Source organism: Clupea harengus, chromosome 12 (assembly GCF_900700415.2).
Source record: "Clupea harengus chromosome 12, Ch_v2.0.2, whole genome shotgun sequence".
NCBI lineage: Eukaryota > Metazoa > Chordata > Actinopteri > Clupeiformes > Clupeidae > Clupea > Clupea harengus.
In genome coordinates, this window is record NC_045163.1 from 28,190,573 (window position 1) to 28,200,572 (window position 10,000).

General features: G+C 45.8%; 1 protein-coding gene across 1 annotated transcript in view; it reads left to right on the top strand.

Moving 5' to 3' along the window:
- Nucleotides 1–5,876: 5,876 nt before the first annotated feature.
- The window catches only part of loxl2a (lysyl oxidase-like 2a), a 61,222-nt gene continuing 57,098 nt past the window's right edge, over nucleotides 5,877–10,000 (top strand). Inside the window, exon 1 of the mRNA XM_031577683.1 lies at nucleotides 5,877–5,960. The gene's annotated coding sequence lies outside the window, so the exon portion shown is untranslated. The remainder of the gene's footprint in view (nucleotides 5,961–10,000) is intronic.

The window sequence follows — 10,000 nt, forward strand, 5'->3', positions numbered from 1 at the left end:
ACACACACACTCCAGCTTCTACAGGGGCAATATAGGCTAGCACTGGGGGTTATTGAGCTCATTGTCATACTGCACTACATTAGAGGAAGGGAAAGAGAAGCTGCCTTTCCCTTTTTGACTGTGTTGGCAAACTCAACGCACTTCAGAAAAGCCATGGACTCGACGGAGTGAAGAAGTATAGCTCACATACAGTACTGTGCAAAGGGAATGTGTGTGTGTGTGTGTGTGTGTGAAGTATAGCTCACATACAGTACTGTGCAAAGGGAATGTGTGTGTGTGTGTGTGTGTGTGTGTGTGTGTGTGTGTGTGTGTGTGTGTGTGTGAAGTATAGCTCACATACAGTACTGTGCAAAGGGAATGTGTGTGTGTGTGTGTGTGTGTGTGTGTGTGTGTGTGTGTGTGTGTGTGTGTGAAGTATAGCTCACATACAGTACTATTTACTTATCAAATAACAACATCCCAAGTGCAGTTAACCAAAACAAAACAAAACAACAAAATGTTTGGTGTGACATGTCCCTTTGTTTTGTCCCCACACAGCATCAGTTTGCCTATAGGGGCACTGTGGCACTTGTGGTAGGAAAGGTTGTTTGAAGCACGTCGGAGAACTTGCCACAGTTATTCGGTGGACGCCGCGGTCCTGATTTTCCCAAATTACAGCGGTTAGCTGTTTTTTCCGTCTGCAATGTGGTCTGTTACTTTGTTACTTTCTTTCTTTAACTTTCTCTCTGCAGTACTTCTCTATTTAAAAAAAAGAGAGTGTTTGAAAACATAATGGGTGATATTTCTCATTGTGACACACTAACACTAACGACATCCAGTCCCCCTGCTGCCACACACTCTCTCCCTCAACCCCCTCCTGCCCATCATCTGTGCCTGGAGCGACTCAGGTACCGACCCGCCCCCTCGGCTGATGACGGTCGGCCCATCCAGGCCTAATCTGAGGGTGTGTAAGGGGCATGTGCTGGATGACTAAAGAGTCGTCTGCAGATTAGGGGATAAGATGTGAGGGACACAGAGGCTTTAGTTGGCCACCATTCTGTTCCCTCTGAGCGCGAGCGCTGCCCTCTCTGCACCAACATGAAGCTCCTGCTGGCCGTCCTCCTCGTCCTCGGCGCCGCCCTACACAGTGAGTAGCCTCAGCAGGACACGCCAGGGACACGCCAGAGACACGTCAGGGACACGCTAGGGACACGCCAGGGACAGACGAGGGACACGCTAGGATCACGCGAGGGACACGCTAGGATCACGCGAGGGACACGCCAGGGACACGCTAGGCACACGCCAGGGACACGCCAGGGACAGACGAGGGACACGCCAGGGACACGCCAGGAACACGCTAGGGACACGTCAGGGACACGCTAGGGACACGCCAGGGACACACTAGGGAAAGACGAGGGACACACTAGCCAACGGTCCGTAGAGAATATGAATCTGTACCATTTACCATTTAGAAGTATTTTAATTGTGATTTTAAAATTGAATTGAACTAGTAAAATTGTTGTTTTTTGCAACATTTTGAGGAAATATCAAGTAGATTTAAGCATTGGTGGTTATAAACTAAGGCTTGACCGATGAAGAACACTTGCAGGGAGGATGTTTCCATAAGGGCAGGACTAGGCTAGTTGTTCCTGCTGTAGTAAACGACTGCAGACTGTATATTTAGTTATTAGTTATTATTTAATTATGTTTATTAGTTATATATTTAGTTATTAGTTATTATTTAGTTATGTATATTAGTTACCTGTTCGTTCAGAGATATCAAACACCTGGTGTGTCGTTATGTGGTTTAAGTTGTTACAAAGTGCAGTTAAATTAAAGTGTGCAGCACTGCCCATGAGTCTGGAAGGGATGTTATAAAAGACGTCACAGTCTGGAACAAACTCCTTAGTCGGAAGATTTTAGGGAAATCAGCCATGGAAATTCAGCTGGGTCATATATCAGCATATACCAGGGTCTTATGTTTATTTAACTGGCTCATATATAAGCATATATCAGGGTCTTATGTTTATATAACTGGGTCATATACAGTTTCAGCATATATCAGGGTCTTATGTTTATATAACTGGGTCATATATCAGCATATATCAGGGTCTTATGTTTATATAACCGCACTGCACAACTACACTGGTTAATTACCGATTATTTGTGCATCTCTTCTATACTGCACCAAATTAGCTATGGTCAGCTATGTTGCTGTGTTTTTGGTGTGGTGGTGGTGGTGGTGTGGGGGGGTCTGTTGAGCCATGGGGTGTGTGTGTGTGGGGGGGGGGGTCTGTTGAGCCATGGGGTGTGTGTGTGTGGGGGGGGGGGTCTGTTGAGCCATGGGGTGTGTGTGTGTGGGGGGGGGGCGTCTGTTGAACCATGGGGTGTGGGCGGAGGTCTGCTGCTTCTTCTGTCTCATCTCAGATCAGGTGTGTTTTCTTGCTCTGTTGAAAAATGTGAAGCCAAGGCACTGAGATGCCACACCTGCGTGTCGGGCAACATGGATGAGTGCAACAGGCAAGGATCGACTGTGTGCCCCAGCCACGCAGATGCCTGCTCTACCATCACTGGGCCTAGTGAGTATACACACACACACACACACATACACACACACACACACACACACACACACACACACACACACACACACACACACACACACACACACACACACACACACACACACACACACACACACACACACACACACACAAGGATCTTCTGTGTGTCCCAGCCACGCAGATGCCTGCTCTACCATCACTGGGCCTAGTGAGTACACACACACACACACACACACACACACACACACACACACACACACACACACACACACAAGGATCTTCTGTGTGTCCCAGCCACGCAGATGCCTGCTCTACCATCACTGGGCCTAGTGAGTACACACACACACACACACACACACACACACACACACACACACACACACACACACACACACACACAAGGATCGACTGTGTGCCCCAGCCACGCTGATGCCTGCTCTACCATCACTGGGCCTAGTGAGTACACACACACACACACACACACACACACACACACACACACACACACACACACACACACACACACACACACATACACACACACACACACACACACACACACACACACAAGGATCTTCTGTGTGTCCCAGCCACGCAGATGCCTGCTCTACCATCACTGGGCCTAGTGAGTACACACACACACACACACACACACACACACACACACACACACACACACACACACACACAAGGATCTTCTGTGTGTCCCAGCCACGCAGATGCCTGCTCTACCATCACTGGGCCTAGTGAGTACACACACACACACACACACACACACACACACACACACACACACACACACACACACACACACACAAGGATCGACTGTGTGCCCCAGCCACGCAGATGCCTGCTCTACCATCACTGGGCCTAGTGAGTACACACACACACACACACACACACACACACACACACACACACACACACACACACACACACACAAGGATCTTCTGTGTGTCCCAGCCACGCTGATGCCTGCTCTACCATCACTGGGCCTAGTGAGTACACACACACACACACACACACACACACACACACACACATACACACACACACACACACACACACACACATACACACACACACACACACAAACACACACACACACACACACACACACACATACACACACACACACACACACACTCACGCACACACACACACACACACACACACACAAGGATCTTCTGTGTGTCCCAGCCACGCAGATGCCTGCTCTACCATCACTGGGCCTAGTGAGTACACACACACACACACACACACACACACACACACACACACACACACACAAGGATCTTCTGTGTGTCCCAGCCACGCAGATGCCTGCTCTACCATCACTGGGCCTAGTGAGTATACACACACACACACACACACACACACACACACACACACACACACAGAGTCATCATTCTTATGACAAAACTGTACTAAAAACTGTGGGAAAGTTTCAGATGGGAAATAGTTTTCTGTTGTAGAACCTACAAGGGAACATTTAATTCACAATGGATAAACCGCACAGTACTGCTCCACTGGCTTCTTTAGCTAAATAACACACATTGCTGTACGTGACCTACGTGCGTAACGTGCTATACCCATTAAGTCCAATAGGGGGAGAGGTAACTCAAGGACGCCGAAGTTGTTCATCCCACAGCACATAATGACGCATAGGTTACACATATCTGACACTTTACACAACTCATTTTAAAAATAAGGCGCTTTCCTTATTAGAACGGAACATATCTTGTGTTTTATACCTGCTCTCTAATTTGGTGATGAAAATTAGGCCTACTGATCATGTGACACCATGATGAGGAACGTGTGTTTTGTAAACAATTCCTAAGGATACACAACAACAACAACAACATCAGCAGCTGGCTGTAGCAGAGTGCCGTGTGCCATTATGAATATCATGTTGAAAAAAGATTGTACGGGTGACAGAGCCAGGTTAGCAAGCAGCTGCCTCTGGAGCGGAGAGTCTCCCTCTTATCAGGCCCGGATCGGGGCGGCTCCTGTCCGCTACCGTCTGTCTGGGGGTTACTGGGTTACTGTCTGAATGCCTGCAAATTCCCTCCTACGGTGCCCTTGCACTCCGTCACCTTCGCATTCTCACCGTAGGCTACGAATTACACGCTCGCATTCCTTTTCTCATTCACTGATGGTTTTTTTTTGGGGCGTCCCTGTGTCTCCCGTTTTGTCCCCGTTTTGTGTCCTTGTGTGCCACCACAGACTCGGTGATGAAATCCTGCGCGTACAAGTCCTTCTGCGACAAGGCCCACATGTCGAACGGAGCCGCCGTGAAGCTCGAATGCTGCTTCAGCGACGACTGCAACGGACCGCACCACGCGCACAGCCACACGGAACACGGCGGAGCCACGTCTGTCGCCGCCTCGAGCTCCACGCTCCTGATGGGTGTCGTGATCATCCGGCTGGCAGCCGGCGTCATGCTGTAGATCACCTCTTACCCTGTCGAGCCCCCGTATCCCCGTACCCTGTACTCTCATCCCGTAACAAATCTTACACAGAGAGTATTCCGACTGAGAAACATCATTCTGGTATAATTATAATGATAACCATGATATGAAGAGTGACTTGATTGGTACTTATGTAAGCTACTAATTACTAACATTAATGCAACATGTATCCTACTTAGTCACTTCTAATAAATGTATGATGTCAAAAAAAGGGAAATGTAAAACTGATTTAAAAAAGATGAAGAATTTAACCCTTCGTAGTTCTGGATCTGAGATATAATGATTTGATGAAATGGGAATAACATTTTGCAGAATTAGGATGTCTAGAAAGAATGTTCCAGAAAACCCACATTATTATGGAACACCTTTTTGAACAGGATGAGAGAGACTCTATTCTCGTTAATGTGTTAAAAGTACACACACAACTGCTACAAATCATAATCGATCTATAAATGATCTAACTAAATAAATGATCTAACTAATTATTCTTTCATATTCTTGTTTTAACAAATAAATATATTGTTGTCCTCTATCTGTCTATCTGTCTATCTATCTATTTATATATCCGGTTAATACGTTGTACGTTTGCCAGACGCTCACACTATCTGGAGGCAACCCTTAATTGAGTGTCTTGAAGTTGTTCCATTGATTATGTTGTCCGGTGCGCATGAAGTTGTTTCCATGACACGCGCGGACAACAGGACTGGGATATATCCACCCCTCTCTCGGCCATTCCTCGAAACTGGGGTTGGTCTAAAATTCCATTGATATGGTGAGAGTGAGTGTCTACACGGCGGGTTAAAAGCACGGGGGAAAGCAGAGGTGGCGGAGAAAGTCGCGTCAGACAGAACGGGAACGGTCGGACGGGACGCTTCGCTATAGAGTACAACTGGTGTCTCGAGCAACCGATCTGAAGACTTTGTTGGCAAGCAGGAACACGAACGGTAAGTGTCTCCGAAGTCCGAAATATTCTTTGACTTCGAACTGAATTATATTAAACAACTGAACGTTTCTGAACGAGACTGACGAGCAGATCGGTCTCCGGCTCAATTAGAAATATTGACTGAACTTTCCATATGATTGTCACTAAATTGAATAAACCTTTGTATTTTAACATTATAGTTAATTGATCGACTCTTTTTTTACCAAATGCAACATGCTAGGCTGTTTTGTTTATTAATCAGCAGCATTTTCGTAACGTCGAGGAAGTAATCTTAGGAACTTTGCACTAATTACCACAGTAAACTTTAATTATTTTAATTATGATTTACATCAACTGTGAATGTCTCAATTTCACTCTGCACTTCAGTAACGATGCAGTTTTACATCGCAAAACAAAACGACTATATAACAAAAAACTTATCTCAGTTACACAATATGTCCTCTCATGTTCTCTCCACAAAAGACAGAAATCCTGCTCCAGCAGTGTACACAGATGATTTCATTTACAGTGATGTCAGACTCAAACGTGACACGGTTTAATGAAAGAAGTTACTGACAGACGGTGTAATACCGTGATGCAGGGTCTACTAGTCTACTATTGAAGGATGCCTGTCAGCGATAGTATTATTGTGAGGTAGGCTGCTAGACAAGCTGATGGATGTCTTTCGGCGAAGGCTCATAGGCAGGTGTGTCTATCACGTCAGAGCTTACCTGGATGTGTTGTTCTGGGTGGTAGGCATGCGGGTGTGGTGCCCACATCTACACCCAGAGCAGACAGCCGATAGGACTGAGGTGTTGATGGACTTAAGATGTTTGAGGACCCTCTTTTTTAGGGGTGGGGGAAAAAAATCGATTTATCGATTTCTCTCAATTCTCTCTAGAACGATTTTGTCTCGATTCAGAAAAGTTCATAATCGATTTTTTAATAAAACATTTTTTTTGTAATTTTCTTTAATTATCAAGCACAAAGTAGGAAGTGATTTGAGACTCTGAGTAGCAAACTCAAATGTTTTAAAAATCGACATGCATCGATAATCGTTTTTATCGGTTTAGAATTGATAATCGATAATCGGTTTAGAATCGATAATCGGTTTAGAATCGAATCGTTGACCTCTGAATCGGAATCGAATCGAATCGTGAGGTGCCAAGAGATTCCTACTTCCTACTCTGTCTGGCAGCCAACTGTAATCAGTCATTTCAAGCTCAGGTGAGACCTTAAAGCTGTAGAGATGTAGGAGGTTGCCGTAGTGACGGTAAGAGGTTGCTGTAGTGACGGTAAGAGGTTGCTGTAGTGACGGTAAGAGGTTGTCGTAGTGACGGTAAGAGGTTGCCGTAGTGACGGTAAGAGGTTGCCGTAGTGATGGTAAGAGGTTGCCGTAGTGACGGTAAGAGGTTGCCGTAGTGACGGTAAGAGGTTGCCGTAGTGACAGTAAGAGGTTGCCGTAGTGACGGTAAGAGGTTGCCGTAGTGACGGTAAGAGGTTGCCGAATTCCTTATCTTGGCACTGTAATATTACTTGCCCTTGATTTTTTAAGCTTTTCAGTATTTGAGGGCAAACTGCTAAAAGCTACTCTGAGGTAGTCGACATACACAGGAGGACTATTCTGACAATGACTGTTTGCCCTTCCATGTAGGTGAGCTAAAGATATAGTCATATGGTGTTAAATGGCTAATGATGGCTAATGGTGAACGTTTTGAGGCGCACTTGTGATTTCAGTGAGCCAGAATCTGACTGGATGTTAGGGATGATGTCACATCAGGGATCTTTGCGAAACTGTGTGGTCCTGGGAAAAGGCCTTACCTCTAGCAATCTTGGAACGTGCCGCTTCGCTGAGGCACGCGGTCCAGGCCAATCTGGCGATTTTATGACTCAACTATTAGAGAGCGAGTGGTGCCGTTTTCATGTCTGGAACTCTGGCAGTGGAATCTCACCATAGAACTCTCGCAGTGGAATCCTAACCATAGCCTTGTGGTTGTTCATCTCTTGCTTTTATTGAACTCCAAACGCACAGTGTCCAGGCGTTTGACAGAAAATGTACTTGCCTCAGCCTTTTCCACTATTCTTCAACACAACATCCACTGAAGTTCATTCAGTTCATATTCAGTAGTAGACAGCAAAGCATATAACTCAGTGCTCAACAGACGATGGAAGAAGTCCTCAGCTGGTTCTGGGCGCATGAGAACATGTTTGTTTGTGCTCAAACATGGATTAGTTGGATTTATTGTTTATATTTTACATTTACATTTAGTCATTTAGCAGACGCTTTTGGTCCAAAGCGACGTACAAGGGAGAGAACAGTCAAGCTAAGAGCAATAAAAAACATGGTGTAACAATAAATACTGCTTTACATAAGAATTAGAAAAACGACCTAGAAAGGAAAAAGAAGTGCAGGAATGTAACTGCTGTAAGCGCTAGTCAAGGTGCCAGTTAGGAAGGGAGGTGTGCTCTCTGAAGAGTTGGGTGTTCAAAAGCTTTCTTGAAGGTAGAGAGGGACGCCCCTGCTCTGGTAGTACTAGGCAGCTCGTTCCACCAACGTGGAACTACAAATGTCTTGAGGAGTGCCCTCTAATGATGAAACATGCACCCCAGCCGCTGTGTAACGAGGCAAGGCAAGGTGACGTCTGTGGGAGCCAAGTTCAAGTAGCTGCTAATTCACAGCCCTCCTCCACGCCGTCCAGCTGTCACAGCTGTGCTCTTTGATGGGGAAGTACACCGTGAGGTTTTAACAAGGAGCCCTCTGGCAGCTAATCTCCCGTCGCCATTACGTTTCATAGCTGTGAGGTCCATTCCGTTCCCTTCACAGATCACTCCATTGACAGATTCACGACCCAGACGCGTCGTACAGCAAGCGCCGCCCGGAGGAAGTAAACGTCAAAGCGTGGCTCCTCTTTCATCCGTTTCCATGGCGCTCTCGGGGATGGATGGGAGAGAGTTCTGAGAGCAGAGAGGAGTAAAAGGCTCAGCGTGTTACCACATGTGTTTAGCATTAGTCATAGAAGAACTCTAACCCCCCCAACCCCTGTCTATAACGGCCTCTCCACAACCCCCCCCCCCCCCACCACCCCCCGCCACCTCAAGTGGAAAATCCTTCGACACCGACTTGGCATCCCGTAATAAAGTCACTGTAACACACAGCCGTTGTGCCATGACATGACGGCAAGTTAATGAGTCAGCGAAATCTAAAGGAGCCCCTTCAAAGCCGAGGCACATAGCAGGGGGGTTCCTCTAAATCGGGCTGACCACAGAGGCAGCGGTCTATGACCCCCCCCCCCCCAAAGCAGTCTGGGTATTTTCAGGATGCGTGGCGGCACGGCCAAAACACACCCACAGGAACCGTCGGTGTCATCAGTCTCATATTGTTTGAACGTTCCACAGATGTCGTAGTTATTATTATTATATTATTATATTATGAATTATATATATAATAATTATTATTATTATAGCCAAACATACTTCATGCTTGTGTCTTATCTCAGCTGTCTTTTTTTTTTCACTGACTGTATTGCGTAGCTTGTATTACATTTTCTATCAAGTACTGTGTAATATAATAAGCAGTATGTAACAGTATTTTGATGTACTTAAATAACACTTAGATGAACCAGAGTCCTAATTACAACCCTGAATATGCTTCTATCATCACAAAGTATAAAGTAGTAAAGTGTTTTTAGTATATTAACTGATTAACTGATATATATTAACTGGTGCAATTGATTGTGTGGGCTTTTGTGGTTGAAATGACCAGATCTACTGTACATTGTCTCGTGTAATGCATTACATTTACATTTAGTCATTTAGCAGACGCTTTTATCCAAAGCGACTTACATATGTGTGACTTACAATGTATACACATTTTACATTTACACTGATGGCACACTGCACATCAGGAGCAATTAGGGGGCTCAGTGTCTTGCTCAAGGACGCTTCGACAGGGAATCGAACTAGCAACCTTCTGATTACTAAACTACTTCTCTACCTCCTGTACCACTGTCGCCCCCGTAATGCCGTGTAATGCCTAGTTGTAGAAACCAGATTATGATCCTACA